Below are 15,664 nucleotides of genomic sequence, written 5' to 3'. Positions count from 1 at the left end.
CGGAATCAGGCCAGTCTACTCTCCCATTATGTAAGGCCCTCCCCGGAGCAGCGACCTACTGGGCTGGGATGCAGAGCAATGGCGAGTTCTTTTGTTGTTTGGTTTTCAAAGGTGATTTTATAAAGTCAACTGAGCTATTTTTGAGAATAGTCAGAAAAATGTCTATTCTTTAGTGTCTTAAAATATGCTTCTCCTTAGCTCTCATAAAAGGTACTTGCAGGGGCCTTGCTTGTTGGCAGGAACGGGGGTCTGGGCTTATTTGAAAACTTTCAGAAATGTAAAAGGTTCCAGTTGTACAAAGTGAGACCCCAAAGTAGATTAAGATACATCCTAACCTTTGCCCAGTGCCGTAGGGATTACCAGGGCTCTTCGGGATGTCTCCCTTTCCCGTCCTCGCTGCTGTCAGGGGTGGGGGCAGGTGCTGTAGTGGTGTCGCCCCTTTACAATTGAGGGCCCCGAGCCATAGGTTCAGGGACCTGCTTGAGACCGCAAGGAACCAGCGCCTTCCTGTGCCTCACACTCCGTCCCCGTGTTCTCCGCAGCATCCTGGGGTCTTGGCACATTGGGTTCGTAATTCTCCACACATACCTCACCTGTCACTTTTCTTGGCCAAGTTCTCGCAATGAGTTGCTGACTTTTCCAGGATTTCACCAAACACTAGGTTTTGATCTGACTGTATCTGGGGAGAAACCCAGAAGAAAAAAGAGACTTAAAATGACTTTTAATGATCCTTATTAATGATTTCTCAGTTTTGAAATCTTTAAAGGTAAATCCTGTAAATATTGGAGCATAGCAGCCAGTGTAATTGACTGACTGAATCCAAGATGCAGAACAAAGCAACAACAATGGAAACCTTACCAGTTAACACTGACATAGACCTTAACATGTGCCAGGCACCTTCTAAGCTCTTAACATGTAACTCATTGAATCATCACAGCAATCCTGTGAGGTAGGCACTGTTACCCTCATTTTCAGGTGAGGAAACTGAGGCTTGGAGGAGTTATGTAGGTTGTCTATGGCCACACAGTTTGTAATTGTGGGAGCCAGGATCTGAGCCCAGGCTGGTTCCAGAATGATCTTAACCGTTTCACCGTGGTGCCCCTGAACAGATGTGTTCATGTTCACGTCACTGCTTTAAGAACGCATGAGTGGACTTGTAAGCATTTTTTGAGTGCTTACCATGAACCAGGCTGGGTGCTAGATATTTTTGTACACCTTATTCTATCTCATTTAAATCATAGCTTCAGGGCTGGAAAGGAGGGTGCAAAGAGGCTTGTCAGAGATGTCTGGCTCCCGCTCTACAGTCGTTCCTTAGCTCCACTGGTTCTTTTATTCAGTCGCTCAGCAAACAAAGCCTCTGCCTTATAACCACAGTAGTAAGTAGGTTTGAGCCTTTGTCTGGTCAAACTTTTTTTTTCTTTTTTTTTTTTTTTTAATTTATTTTTGGCTGCGTTGGGTCTTCATTGCTGCACGTGGGCTTCTCTAGTTGCGGCGAGCGGGGGCTACTCTTTGTTGTGGTGCAGGGGCTTCCCATTACGGTGGCTTCTCTTGTGGAGCACGGGCTCTAGGCACACAGGCTTCAGTAGTTGTGGTGTGTGGGCTCAGTAGTTGTGGCTCGCGGGCTCTAGAGCGCAGGCTCAGTAATTGTGGCGCACGGGCTGAGTTGCTCTGTGGCATGTGGGATCTTCCTGGACCAGGGCTCGAACCTGTATCCCCTGCATTGGCAGGCGAATTCTTAACCACTGTGCCACCAGGGAAGTCCCCTGGTCAAACATTTTTAACTTTCTGTTTGTCACATGTCCTGAAGAATAGTGGTCCCCAACCTTTTTGGCACCAGCGACCGGTTTCATGGAAGACAATTTTTCCACGGATATGAGTGGGGTTGGGGGGGAGGGGGGCGGGTCAGGCGGTAATGGGAGTGATGGGGAGCGATGGGGAGCGACAGATGAAGCTTTGCTCGCTCGTCCGCTGCCCACCTCCTGCTGTGTGGCCCGGTTCCTAACAGGCCAAGGACCTCTACCGGTCCGTGGCCTGGGGGTTGGGGACCCCTGCCAAAGAAGACCTCTTTTATCTATGGCTGTTAAAACCACCCCAAAACTTAGTAGTTAGGGCAACATTATTATCATTTCTCATAGTTCTGTGGGCTGGGCTCAGCTGGGAGGTTCTTTGGCTGCTCTGGCCAGTGGTCCCTGTGTAATTGCAGTCATGTGGTGAATCCACTGGGATTTTGCTGCTTTCTTGTCCAGGGTATTCTGTGGTTCTCTCCTTCCCCAGAGGGCCTTCCCTCTGGGGGAGTAGTGTCTTCATTAGTGTAGCTAGACAACTTCTCAGGGCTCCTAAGAACACACAAGCAGAAGCTCTCAGGCTTATATATAAGGCTTAGGCCTGGAACTCGCCCAGTACTACTTGCACTGCATCCTCTTCTTAGAGCAAGTCAGAGCCCCAGCCCAGATTTAAGGGGCAAAGACTGCACCAGGTGGGGGATATTGGAAGCGTTGGTTCATTGGGGTTCACTGTGTGGCAGGCTCCGACAACAACCTCGGGCCCTCACTCTCAGAGCCTGCATATTCTTATAGTTCTAAAAAATTTAATTATTGACTTTGAGATCTCCAAGAATCCAGAAGTAACATATTTCGAGTCAGGGAAAGAGCTGCTATAAGGAGGTACATGAACATCAATGGAGGGTGATTGCTGGTAGCCATCAGCAAGGACAGAAACCACAAAAGCAGATTTAACTCTCGTCTCAGTCCTCTGGGAAACTTGTCTATTCACAGTGACCCATTCTGTAAGATATTCATATTGCCAAAGCTCCATTGTACCTAATTCAGCCAGCAGGTTTTTTAACTCAATGCTTCATTCATTGAGACTAAAAGTATCTTACGAATTGGCATTGACCGTGGACCATTTAATCAAAGTTCTGGTTACTGATCACAGAACCACCCATGCTTTAGAAGAAATGATTCTTGGATTGCTTTTCAAACAGTGGAAATTTATGATCGTGTATGATTGTAGCATTGTGTTGAAAAGGAACTAATACAGACTGAATGTGTTCCTTGAAAGATTCATAGCTAGAAATGAGGAAACAAGGAACATGTTATTGGATGATGGAGAAAAGGTGATCTTTGTAATAAAATGGCAAAGAACTTGGCGGGTTTATGTTCATGTTTTAGTGTTTTCGTGGGAGGTAGAACTTAGAAGCAATGAGATTGGATATTTAGCTGAGGAGATTTCTAAGCAAGGCATTGAAGGTACAGCTTGGATCCTCCTTATTGCTTATAGTAAAATGGGAGGAAAGAGATGAACTGAAGAAGGAATTGTTAAGCAAACGGTAACCAGAACTTGAAGATTTGGAAAATTCTCGGCCTATCCATATTGCAAAAAAATGATGACGCATATACTAAAGAGAACACCAAGGGGGTGGCTGACAGCCATGTGATAAGGAGATTAGTATATGGGTGTGAATCAGGGATGGACTCAGCCATCTCCGCAGAAGCCAGGAATAAAGATGGGATTATACCAGTAGAAACACTGTCAGCTGGGACTAAAGGAAACAGAAAGTGGGGTGGAGTGAGGGAATGCTATGAACATGCATTATCCTTCAAGAAAAGAGAAGAATGACTCCTAAGGTGATTCGGATTCATCACTCCTACCACAGGGCCAGGGGCAAGGCTGCTTCCCCATTGGTTTCAGAGGATGGTCCCCTGCCTGGATTTCAGTGGGCCAGGCGCCCAGTGCAGACAGCTCCATCGGCAGGGCCACCCCACAGAGCCTTAGGAGGGTGATGTTGCCACCCCAGTGAGCCCCAGGGGCAAAGTGTTGAATCAAAGAGGATTATTCTCAAGCGTTAAGATCTATGTAGGGACTTCCCTGGTGGCGCAGTGATTAAGAATCCACTTGCCGACGCAGGGGACACGGGTTTGATCCCTGGCCCAGGAGGATCCCACATGCTGTGGAGTGACTAAGCCCGTGTACCACAACTACTGAGCCTGTGCACCACAACTACTGAAGCCCGAATACCTAGAGCCCGTGCTCCGCAACAAGAGAACCCACCGCTATGAGAAGCCTGTGCGCCACACTGAAGAGTAGCCCCCGCTTGCTGCAACTAGAGAAAAGCCCTCACGCAGCAGCGAAGACCCAACGCAGCCAAAAAAAAAAACTGATGGAATTTGCCTTGCTAGGTTTTGGACTTGTTTCGGACCCATTACTCCCTCCTTCTTTCCAGTCTCCCCCTTTTGGAATGGGAATGTCTATCCTGTGCCTGATCCACCATGAAATTTTGTAAGCACATAACTTGTGTGGTTTCACAGGTTCACTGTGAAGCTGGAGAGGAATTTTGCCTCAAGTCTCACCATATCTGATTTAGATGATATTTAGATGAGACTTTGGACTTCAGGCTGAGAGTTGATGCTGGAATGAGTTAAGAGACTGGGGGCTGTGGAGATGGAATGAATGTGTTTTGCAGGAAGGACATGAATTTTGGGGGAACCAGAGGTGGAATGTTACCCCCAAATTCATTGGTTGAAGCTCTAAACCCCCGGTGTGGCTATGTTTGGATATAGGACCTCTAAAGAAGTAATTAAGGTTAAGGGAGTTCATAGATCTTCTAAAATTAGTGGCCTTAGAAGGAGAGACACCAGAGAGCTTGCCTGCACGCTCTCTCCCCTGGTGCACGCAGACTGGGGAAATACCATGTGAGGGCACAGTGAGAAGGCAGCCATCTGCAAGCCAGGGAGAGACTCCTCAGCAGAAACTGAATTGGCCAGACCTTGAGCTTGGACTTCTAGGCTCCAGAACTGTAGGAAAAGACGCTTCTGTTGTTTAAACCACTCGGTCTCTGGTATTTTGTTATGGCAGCCCGAGCTAAGACAGGAACGTTAGGCACCCTTGTGACCTTTGACCCTAAAGCCCCAGGAAACCACGGATCAATGAGCAGAGCTTAACCCCATGAAACAGAGCTCCTATTGTCCTCTCTTCCAGCTCACGCCTGCATCTTCCCAGCTTGAGTGGGGGCCTTGTTTCTCTCGATGGCACTTTGGTTTTCTAGTTAGAAGTGAGAAAAGGAGAGTCTCCTGGGGAGGTTAAGGTTACTCCAGTAATGCCAGGATATATCCAGCTCCACTGGAAATCTTGCGTCTGTGATTCTGGGTCAAATGATATCAAAGCTGGTGATTACCCCACTGATGAGGCTTGGCCGTCACGCTGGGCTGTGGGCCCCTCCCTCCCACGTTCAGCACCAGCACCAACTGTCGGGGACCTGGCTCCATCGCCTGTGAAGTGAGGGCGTGTTTTAAAATGACCGCCAAAGGTCTTGGTTCATGTTTTTTATGATCATGGTTTCCCATGCAGTCTCAGTTTTGGGAATGTGCCTTCTTGCGTAGCTGCTTTTCAGTAAAGATATTAGCAGTCCCCACCCCCACTCCCTAAGGAAACAAAGGATGAAAACGAGTAAGAGCTAAAGAGTAGCGTGTGCAGATTTTTGCTCACGCTCTCCTCTGCTGTGGGAGAATTTCGAAGGCGGGCTCAGAGCTGCCGTTTGTGGTTTGGCCCCGTGGTGCCTGTTAAAAGTGGCTTTAATGAGAGTGGAAGGTGCCGGACACTGCGGGCCTGTGTTTGCTCAGCTGCCTACTGGCAGCAGTTACAGCTGGGAAGGCTGCCCTCACACGGCGTCTGCCCACAGATCCTCGCTCTGAGGCGGAGAGTAAGGGGACGGAGCCCTGGGCGTGAACCTGGTTTCCATGGTCCCATCCCCACCCCCAGCCCCTGGCGGCGGGTGGTGGATCCGCACTGGAGTGGTGTGTGGTCCGTTTTCCCAGGGACTCGCCCCTCGGCCTGCCTGGCTTTCTGCACGCTCCGCCACAGATTGATGGGTGTGATTTGGTTCAGTGTGTGTGGTACGCTAACACTCAAGAGGGCAAGTGAACAGGGTCCCCTTTCCCTGTCCTGCTCCGTATTGGCCTCGCTTGGTCTCTGTGAGCAGAGATCCATTGGCTAGACTGGTTGCCCTTGGCCTCCAGATCTTTCTATTTGGGTGCCTGCGGTTCTTCCCAGGGCCGGAGGTACCCGTGTCAGGAGGATGTGAGGCTGGATAAGAGCAGGCCAGCGAGCATCTTGGGTGGGTCTGGAGCTGGTCTTGGTCCCGATCTAAATCTGCTTTTCAAGGCACCCAGAACAGGTGGTCGTCTTTGATGTTTATCTGGTGTGATTTAGCTCAGTGATTTAAAGCTTGGAAGGCTGTTTTCCCATGGCAGGTGCAGCCCAGGTTGGATCCTGTGGGAGGGGCCTGTGCCCTGGCCTGGAAGTGGGCTGCGAGCTCTCTGGGCAGATGTGGCCGTAGCCAAGCCTGCCACTTGAGGGGAAGCACATCTCGTAGGTCCCCCCAGTGCAAGGGGTCTGCCAGCATCTTTCTGTTACGGGACAGCCAGCTCTGACTGGATCATCCCCTAGGTGGGGGCTTTCTCATCAGTGCTGTCAGCACACTCAGAACCGCCCAGTGGTCTCTCCGTGTTGCAGCCTAGAGGAATGACACACGTCTCGTTGTTTAGTTGCCGCGACCAGGAGGACCAGGGCATTGCATGTAGCTGTTGGCCACTTCTGTGCTCACAGACTGTCTCCTCCCAGTGTGACTTTGCTTGTTTTATTAGAGAGGGTGTTTCCCAGGTTACACTTTCTTAGCAGGAGCTTAAAGCGGGACAGTAAAGGGCTGGGAGAAGTGCCCTGTGTGCCCCGCTAGACAGCACATTTCACCTCCTTCCCCCGTAGGACTATGCGGCTTCTGATCTCAGTTTGCTATCTTTCAATGGGGATCCCCTGCAGCGCTTGTCTGCAGCTGGTGTTCAAAGCCGCGTCCAGGGACACCTGCCAGTTTTCGAATCTCGATTCAGAGAACTTGGTTGCTGAAGCTGAGGAGCCGGCCCGCCTGGGTCCCTGGAGGATCCTTGTGGCCTGGAGAAGGGCCTCCATGGGCCTCCCCAGCAGGACAGGGACGCTGGCCACTGTCCCTTCTCAGGATGGGCCTCGTATCTCAAGATCTCAGGCAGCCACGTGTGTCCCCCCCGCTGTGTCATGAGAAGTTCCCAGAACGTCCTGCCTTTCTCCCAGATCTTCCTGCATCCTAACTCAGACCTGTCAGTAAACAGGAACCGATTCGAGTTTTTGCCGCTCCCTGTTCTCAAGTTCCCAGGTGATCACTGCCTGTTGTCTGTGTGGGACTTGTGTAAGCTACTGCCCCCAATGCAGCTGTAAGACAAACATTTTAATTGAAGGACAGGAGGGCCAGGAGGTGTCAACACTCGTGTGTCCGGTTCCCAGCAGAGGACGTGGCAGCAACGTTCAGGGGCTAATTATATGTGCGTCTCCGGGACTCACACGAATGTTACTGCAAATGCTCCTGACTCTCGGTCACAAAGTCAGTTTATCTCCAAGTCCAGGGAGCATGAAGCCCACACATTCAGGAAGATGTAACCCTTGTTGACTGTCCCGGGGAGAAGTAGCAGTCAGGTGAAACCGAGGGCATCAAGCTGTCTCCCAGGGTGGGAATTTTCCCAAGAAGCTGAGTCAACTTTCATTTTGGAGCCTGCATTTTAGAGTTGTCTCAAAGACCTGGGTTCCAGCCTAAAGTTCACCTACCGGGTAGGCATGCCTTAAAGAGCCGTGGTACCCAGGCCCCTTTACGGCCTTTGTCCTCTGGGTCTTCTCAGCTGGCTCACCCTCTCTGCTACCCCCCCCCACGCCCCCACCGACCTTTCCCTCCCTCGTCCTCTCTCCTCACCCTCTCCCCTTTGCCATTCATGCAGCGCCTCGGCCACCTAACCTTAGCTCAGCCTTGCCCTCTACCTGCCTCCATCCTGCTTTCCCTAAATGCAAGTGTATTCTCTTCCTACAGCTGCTGGCAAAGGACCACAAACTGAGTGACTTGAACCAATTTTCTCTCTGAGTTTTGAAGGTTAGAAGTCCGAAATGTCGGTGTTGGTAGGGCCATGTTCCCTCTGCACCAGGGAAGAGCCCTCCCTTGCTCCTCCTCGCTTCTGGCCACTGCCTGCAATCCTTGGTGCTCCTTGGCTTGTAGCTGCATCCCTCCCATCTCAGCTCCGTCATCACACGGCCTTCTCTGTGTGTCCTATTTTCTTCTTATATAGACACCAGTATGACCTCATCTTATTAACTAATTGTAATTACATCTGCAAAGACCAATAAGGTCACATTCTGAGTTTCTGGGTAGATGCGGATTTGGGGGAGATGCTCTTCAACCCACCCCATCAGGTTTCTCAGAGCTGTCCTAGGACTCAGCACTGTGACCCCATTGCTCTTGTTGTAGCCATTTAGGTGGATTGTTGAACACCAGCCTGTTTCTGCCTGCGTTGCTTCCTCTGCCTGGAATTGGCTTTATAGGCTGTCGTCCATGTGATGTGACCATTATTCATCTTTTGAGACTCAGCTTTGCCTCCTCTGTGGATCTTCACCTGAAACTCCCCACCCCCACTCACATGTTCTGTCTTGGCCCCCAAGTCACTCAACTGTACTTACCTGTTTGGGTGGTTGTCACTGACGGGAGTGTGAGCCCCTTGAGGTGTCGTTCACATCCATCCCAGCACTTGGGACGTAGCAGGACTTAGCAGGTGCTCATAATTCCTACTTGCCTTTGGATGGAGTGGTCAAGGCTGGTCATTAGAATCTTTCTGAATGTCAGCATCCTTAGTTGATTGGCAGGATAATGAACACTAACCCTGAAGGGGGGGGCCTTTGCAGATTTCACTCTATGACCAGCACACTGTCTCTCCAGAGCTTTCCTGTCAGCACATACCCAGGCAGTCAGAATAAAGGCAGCTAGCTAGTGTTTATGTGGGGGCTTTGGCATGTAGGAAATGCTTGCCCATTTTTCACACAGTGGGAAAGCTGTTTTTGTTGACAGAGCTCAAGGGAGCAATTAACATTTGAAAAGAAGTGGCTAAAACCTGAACAAGGCTTCCCCACCTGGCCCTATCTCACCTTTTCTCCCTGCTCTGGGAGAACTTAAAGCTGCAGAGTGTGAGGCCTCTGACTGGGTGAGCTCTTATAGCCTTAATATTTCTGATTTTAATAGCATGTGCTAGTTTAATTGCAGAAGCCACAATCAGATCCGAGGAAAGTGAATGAATAGGAAATAGACAACTCTGTATGGGGGGGGGGGCGGGGTGGTGTGCACATGCTTTTTTAGGCCTCAGTGCCCTTATCTGCAAAATGGAAAGGTTAAAAGGGAGGAGGGTTATGTCCACAGTTGTTTTCTTCAAGTATATGATGGGCTTTCACAAGAAGGAGGGGCTTGGGTGCGGAAGGAAGCTGTGGGTGGACCGATGGGTAGAACTTAAAATAAGGTCATTTCAGTACAAAGTGAGAGCACATTTTCTTTTCAAGCAGAGGCTGAATGATTTCTGGGGTGTTTTAAAGAGTTGGTGCTTGGATTGCTTGTTGGGACTGGATGGACTCTGATTTCTTCAATTCTTGAGTCTCTGCTTGGGTGAACGCTAAAACTCTCTTCATTTCAAAAATTTTCTGATTTATATAAGTGGAGGGACTTCCGTGGTGGCGCAGTGGTTAAGAATCCGCCTGCCAATGCAGGGGACTCGGGTTCGAGCCCTGGTCCGGGAAGATCCCACATGCATCGGAGCAGCTAAGCCCGTGTGCCACAACTACTGAGCCCGTGCGCCACAACTACTGAGCCTGTGCTCTAGAGCCCACGAGCCACAACTACTGAGCCTGTGTGCCACAACTACTGAAGCCCGTGCGCCTAGAGCCCGTGCTCTGCAACAAGAGAAGCCACCCAGTGAGAAGCCTGCACACCGCAACGAAGAGTAGCCCCTGCTTGCCGCAACCAGAGAAGAGCCCGTGCGCAGCAACGAAGACCCAACGCAGCCAAAAATAAAATAAATAAATTAAAAAAAAAAAAAAAAAAATATATATATATATATATATATATATATAAGTGGAGATTGGGTCATGCTTTTATGTCCAGGAACTGTGTGAATAGTTTAGCCAACAACCAACCCCATCCCTTGCTACAAAATGCTCAGACTCGTTAGTAATATGATACTATTTTATATTTGTATAATCCTGTAAGTTTATAAATGTTTTCACTGACAGTATTTCATTTGTTCTTCTCAACAACCAAATGCAGTAGTTGGTATTCCCTCTCTATCACCAGCCAAGAGACAGGCCCAGAAAGGGGAAGTAACTTATATGGTTTACAGAATAGCAGGATCAGATCTGGAATCCAGGCCTTCTGACTCCAAGGCAGGGCTTTTTCTACTTTTTGTACCACAGATGCCTCTCGGTAGCTAAAGTTTTGTTTTTTCAGGAGGCTGAGAGTTGGCAGCAAATACTGCATAAACACAGAGAGTAGCATGACTTTATGGTCTAAGTCCCTAAAGAAAGCAATGGTCCTGGCTCATTTCCTGTAGTAGTGCCCTCGTGGTAGCCCTTGGTGGGGAGGGCAGTGCAGGTACACATAGGGGACAGATTGGCCTCCCCAAACACGGATGTGTAAGCTCACGGTGCTACCATTCATAAGCCATTTGCTTTGGGTCAGGCACTTTAAAATATATTATCTCATTTAATCTTTAACAAAAAGCTAAACCAAGCAGGCAGCTTCTCCTTGGGAAATAGGAGAGTGAAGGGTGGACTCCTGAGTCTCCAGTATTTTTCCTGGCCTCAGTGCCAACTGTTGAAGTCTCAGAAAGTCATTGAATTTGGAATTGTCCCCATTGACATTAAGCTTATGAGACAACTACCACGGGTGACTCCAGACCTCAGCCCAAACCTGTATATTTGGGTCTTGCAGTCTGTCACTAGATTTTCTGACCAGCTACCTGCACCAGGCTGGCCCAAGTCACTGCATTAACCTTTTAGTAATACATTTATACAGTCGACTCTTTTGGAGCCCACTTACCGTGTTATAGCGGGGTTTTCTGTGTTGTTATATTCTCATCTTACAGATGAAGAATCTGAGCTTTGGAGAAATGAGTTAACTCGTTCAAGGTCAAAGAATAAATGGAAGAGTCAAGGGTCATGCTCTCTGGGCCCTGAGCCTGCACCATTTACAGTCTACATCCTAAACCCACTGTCAGAGAGAGTGGGGAGGCTGCGGAGGTACAGATACGTAGGGCATTAGTTTGGTTTTGTTTTTCAGAATTTATTTTTCAAAAACATGTCTTTCAGAGTTTTATGAACTAAAATTTGAACTGTGTTCGGAGGTGCTTCTCTGCAAATGTGTTTTAGAAATGTAGCACAAGGGTGAGCCCTCTCCTCCATTGCCATGGCAGTTTTGTATGACAGTTGTCACTGACACTGGAAGATGTTTTGTAGCTGATTAGACATAGCATTTCACATTGCACCCTCTTTATCCTGAAAAGAAAATAGACCCGTAAGGCAACATGGTCAAGGGTGAGTTTCAGATTCAGCCGTGGCTGTTGAATTCCCTCAGACATTTGTGCTGATCCATTGCTGCCCTGTCTCATCCACGAGCTCAAGTTCGGACCAAGTAGAGTTGAGGGGGTTACTTTCCCACTGGGAACAGCATCAACTTCTTCTGGTCCTGATCATGGCTAGTCCGTCATCCATGTTGTCCTTTTCTAGGTGTATCTGGGATTCCTATACTTGTGTTTTTATGTGCAGGTCTCAAGTGAATTTCTGTTACAAGCTATGCATATCCGTGCGCTGTTTTCCACAAATATATGTGGTCTGTGAAAAGGGGTATTTCCCTGGGAGGGTGTATTGGAACACAGTAATTATTGAGCTCAGAGTTCCGTATCTTGGGAAAGCGTGCCTTGCCATGGGTTTTTGGTGTGGGCATGTCCACAATCAGGCTGGACATCAGGCTCTGCCTGCCTGTATATGGGGTTTCTGCGTGAGGATCATTTAGTCAGGTTACTGTCTTTTGTCTATGACTGTGGTAGTCATAAGAGAGGCAGCAAATTTCTCACCAGCTCGGTTTTTCTTGCCTCCCTCCTTCCCCAGAGGCAGTCTGGTCCAGAGACTGGGGCTAGTTGAAGGGTTTGCTTTTGTTCATCTCTGAGGCCCCTCTGCCTCTGAAACTCCATGGTTTTATACATGCTCAGAACTGATCCTATACCTGTGGCAGTTACTAGGGTTTCCTAAATGTGCAGGTTGAGCCAACGAGTACCGTGCCCCGTGGGGAAGCCACCGTAGGTGTCCCTGTGCGTGGGGGACTTTCCTGGGGCTTGTTGGAGAGCGAGCCTCGCCCGTGTGACTCCCCTGACAGGTCAGTGGGGACCGGAGGGTTGGAAAAGGCTTCCTGAAAGAAATCAGCCCTGCTTTGGCCCTGTGAGATGCCATATTTGGAAGATGCCAAGGAGCAGAGTCAGGGGGCTTCTGAACCCCAACCCTGGCTGAGGATAGGGCTGCTCCTGCATCCTGGCATTGTGGGACCGTAACTTAGGCTGATGCTAGAGTGCCCTGCAGGGTGTCCCCTCAGTGGATGCCAAATGATAGAGTAGTCGTAGATTTCTTTTATCCTGAAGTTATCTAACAAACTCAACCAGTCCAGAGCGTGAATCAGGAGCCAGAACAGAAATGAGAAAGCCCTTAGACTTGGGGTTGAAATCGACATCGGACTGCCGTCCTGGAGCGGATATCACTTAGCCCGAGCAGAGCTCCTCACTCCGGTGCGGCAAAGCCCATTTTCTGTATTTATACCAAGGTTGAAGATGTACAAGAACAGAGGATCATTGCCTGAGGCAGCTAGGTTGACAGCAGCTAGGAATGACTTCGGTAGCCAGTAGTGAGGGAGAACGTGGTGAAGAATGAGAAAAAACGGCTGTGAGTACTCAAGGTGACTGCAGCGTGGGCACCAGGAGGAGGCCCTGCCTCCTAAGGGCTCTGACACCTCCCCTCTGATACACACGAGGCACAGCCCAGTACTTAATTGGGGCTGGTGATCACCGTGACTGACCAACAAGACTTACATCGTATATTACATGGTCTGCTCTCTTCAAAAAGGTGAAGAAAGGCAGATTGGATTTCAATCCAAATCTCAACTTTTTTTTTTTTTTTTTTTTTTTTTTAGCTCCCATGTTAGCTTGTCATCCTGTGGAGGCGGGCAGGTCCACAGCTGATTCTGGGGCTTTCTGGTGCCTCTCTGTTGAGACGGGGCTGGAGGAAGAAAACATCACCTGAGCTCTCCCCCTTGTTTGGTTGTCTGAGCAAAGGCTCCTGAGCCTGGGGAGGCTCGTGTCCAGTCCCTGGGCCCTCCCCAGGCCGCCCAGGGCTCTGGCGTAATGCTGATTGTGGACTTGCCCAGTTTGGAGAGCAAGGCCCCTGCCAGAGCTGGGTGTCGACAGACACCCCTTCTCCGGGCAGCACGGTGGTTTTGGGGGTAGAGAGGTTGGGAAACAGGGCCACCAGGCTCCGGTCCAGCCGTTCCCTCTCTGCCTTGCAGGCCCCGGCTGAGGTAGTGTGATGCCCTGGGCCCCCTCCTTGTGGGCTGGCTGAACAGAAAAACCAAACCCCACAACCACAAGAGGGTTTGCTTTGAAGATGGGCCCGAGAATAACCTCTGAGTTGCCTTTTTAAGTTTTAAATCTTGATCAGGGAAATACTTCTCTGCTGGAATCCAGGCCCCTTGAGATGTGTCCATGTCAGCACAGGAGCCTGGGATGAAGTAGCCTGCAGGCGGCAAGTCTGTGCACATGAACAGACCTGCTGCTGTGTAAAGGGTCTCCTCATCTGCAAAAAGCCCAGAGACTTCGGAAAAGCAGTGCCTGGGCAGGCGGGTAGAGGTGCATAGGAGGGAGTGTTCGTGTGTGACCGGTGAGCAGGCAGAGGCCGCCGTCAGCCTCAGGATGGAGCAGGAGGTAGAGAAGCGGCACGTGCCCCGCCCGTGGGAGAATGTCACAGACAGAGCGACAGAGAAGAGGCCGGCCATGCTGAGCCGGGGATCCACTGGGCAGGGGCGTCTGTGGAAGCCAAGGGGACTTCTGCACAAAGGTCTGTGACACACAAACCTCAACTCAAGGGCCACTTCACTTCCTCGGGAAGTTGCTCTTATGCCTACCCAAGTCCCAGGTGGTTAGAAGCCCTCCTCTGTGCTTCCTCAGCCCCTGTGTATTCCAGTTGGTGGTCACAGAGCTTCTGTTCCACATACGCCGCCGGCAAGGAGAAGCTCCTCCCACCTTATCTTTGCACTCCCAGAGCTTGGCTGACATAGGTTCTTAAATATGAGAGTGGTGAGTGGGCGACTGGAAAACTAAATGACTAGGGCTTTTGAATGTGGATTTGCTCTTAGGAATCTTATACTTCTATAATTGGAAGTTGGTCTTCCCAGATTTCCCCAGCCCCGCATGAGTGTGCATATCTAGGTTGATACTAAGCCCCAACTGAATGCAGATCACGGATCGAGGCGTTGTGGGGATATGAGTAAGAAAGCATTGCCATGACTCTGCTCTCAAGGAGATTAGCTGATTGACTTCTAGATTGTTTTTCGACTCCATGTTAAATGCTGGGGGCACAGCCCCAAGGGGAGCTGAGTGGGTTGGCAGAGTGTCAAGCTGATAGGTTAGGGGCTGTCTTGTCTTGGTGTGAGGAACCCTGAGCCACTCAGAGAGCTGTAGAAGGCAGTGTGGTCATCCAGGAATTGAAGGCAGCCCTATCCTGGTGCCCAGGCTATTGTAAATAATCCTTACAAGCTCACCTACTTAGCAGGGAAACAGGAAGAAAAATATAAAGGGCAAGATACAAATAACCGTGTGGCGTTTAGCACACTGGTGGTTAGTGAACATCTAAGAGACCTGGAGAGGTCAGTGCATATGTACACTGTCCTACAGCGGCCACACATCTGGGAGAAGGCGCAGATTGGAGTTGCAGCTCTGCTGTTTGGTAGATGTATCCTGTTTGCAGGTCATAGATTTTTGAGCCTTGGCTTTGTTCCCTTGAATGATTGTGAGGGTCAAATGAGATGAGGTATGTAAAATGCCTGGCGGTATTATTACAGGTCACTCTTTGAAGTGGTGAGCGCCCTGTATCTGTGTCCAAGAACATGTTCTTTTGCGACCGATGCTGAGTATGGGTGCCCCCTCCACCCACCCTGCTACCTCTTCTCTGCTCCTCTGCTGCTCTCAGAGGGGCCAGGCTGGTGACAGGTTAGAGATCGCAGGACACTGGCAAGTGGAGTCCTCTTCACACCCCCCTGCGGAGGACTGGGGACTGCAGCCCATGGAGCAGGAGGCCTTGTAGACCAAGGAAGAGTGACGTCTCAGCTGAGGCCTCAGGGGGCTCAGGGAAAAGGGTCTTGTTTCCTCTGAAAGAGGGAGCTCTCGCTGGCCTGGGATGGATGGGGCGAAGAGTAGGAATCAGGATTAACCAGTGTTTGCAGCCAGTATTTTTCCAGTGCACTCTGCCCTGTGTGGGTGTTGCTTTGACCTACAGAAAACTGAAAACCCTACATTCCTTCCGTCAGGGGCAATGAGGTGTAGGTCGAAACACTGCCCTAGGACCTGACAAACTTGAATCTACACTTTGTTGTTTCACTCAGTAGCTCTGCAGCCATCTGTAAGTCCTTGACCTTTTTGGGGGTCCTCAGTTTGCTCTCCTGTAAACTGAGAAAACGAGGAACGTTCTGTGTAGCCTAAGCAAATCTAAATGAGAAGGTGTAACATTCCTTTCTCGCCTATTGGCT

General features: G+C 49.8%; 1 protein-coding gene across 5 annotated transcripts in view; it reads left to right on the top strand.

Annotated features, from left to right (window-relative positions):
• VANGL1 (VANGL planar cell polarity protein 1) overlaps window positions 1-15,664 on the top strand; it is a 56,167-nt gene that overhangs the window by 25,299 nt on the left and 15,204 nt on the right. The gene's annotated exons all lie outside the window — the stretch shown is intronic.

The sequence above is a fragment of the Balaenoptera physalus genome (assembly GCF_965194825.1).
Source record: "Balaenoptera physalus genome assembly, chromosome: 1".
NCBI lineage: Eukaryota > Metazoa > Chordata > Mammalia > Artiodactyla > Balaenopteridae > Balaenoptera > Balaenoptera physalus.
Note: the sequence above shows the minus strand (reverse complement) of the source record. Positions and strands in the feature narration are given on the sequence as shown.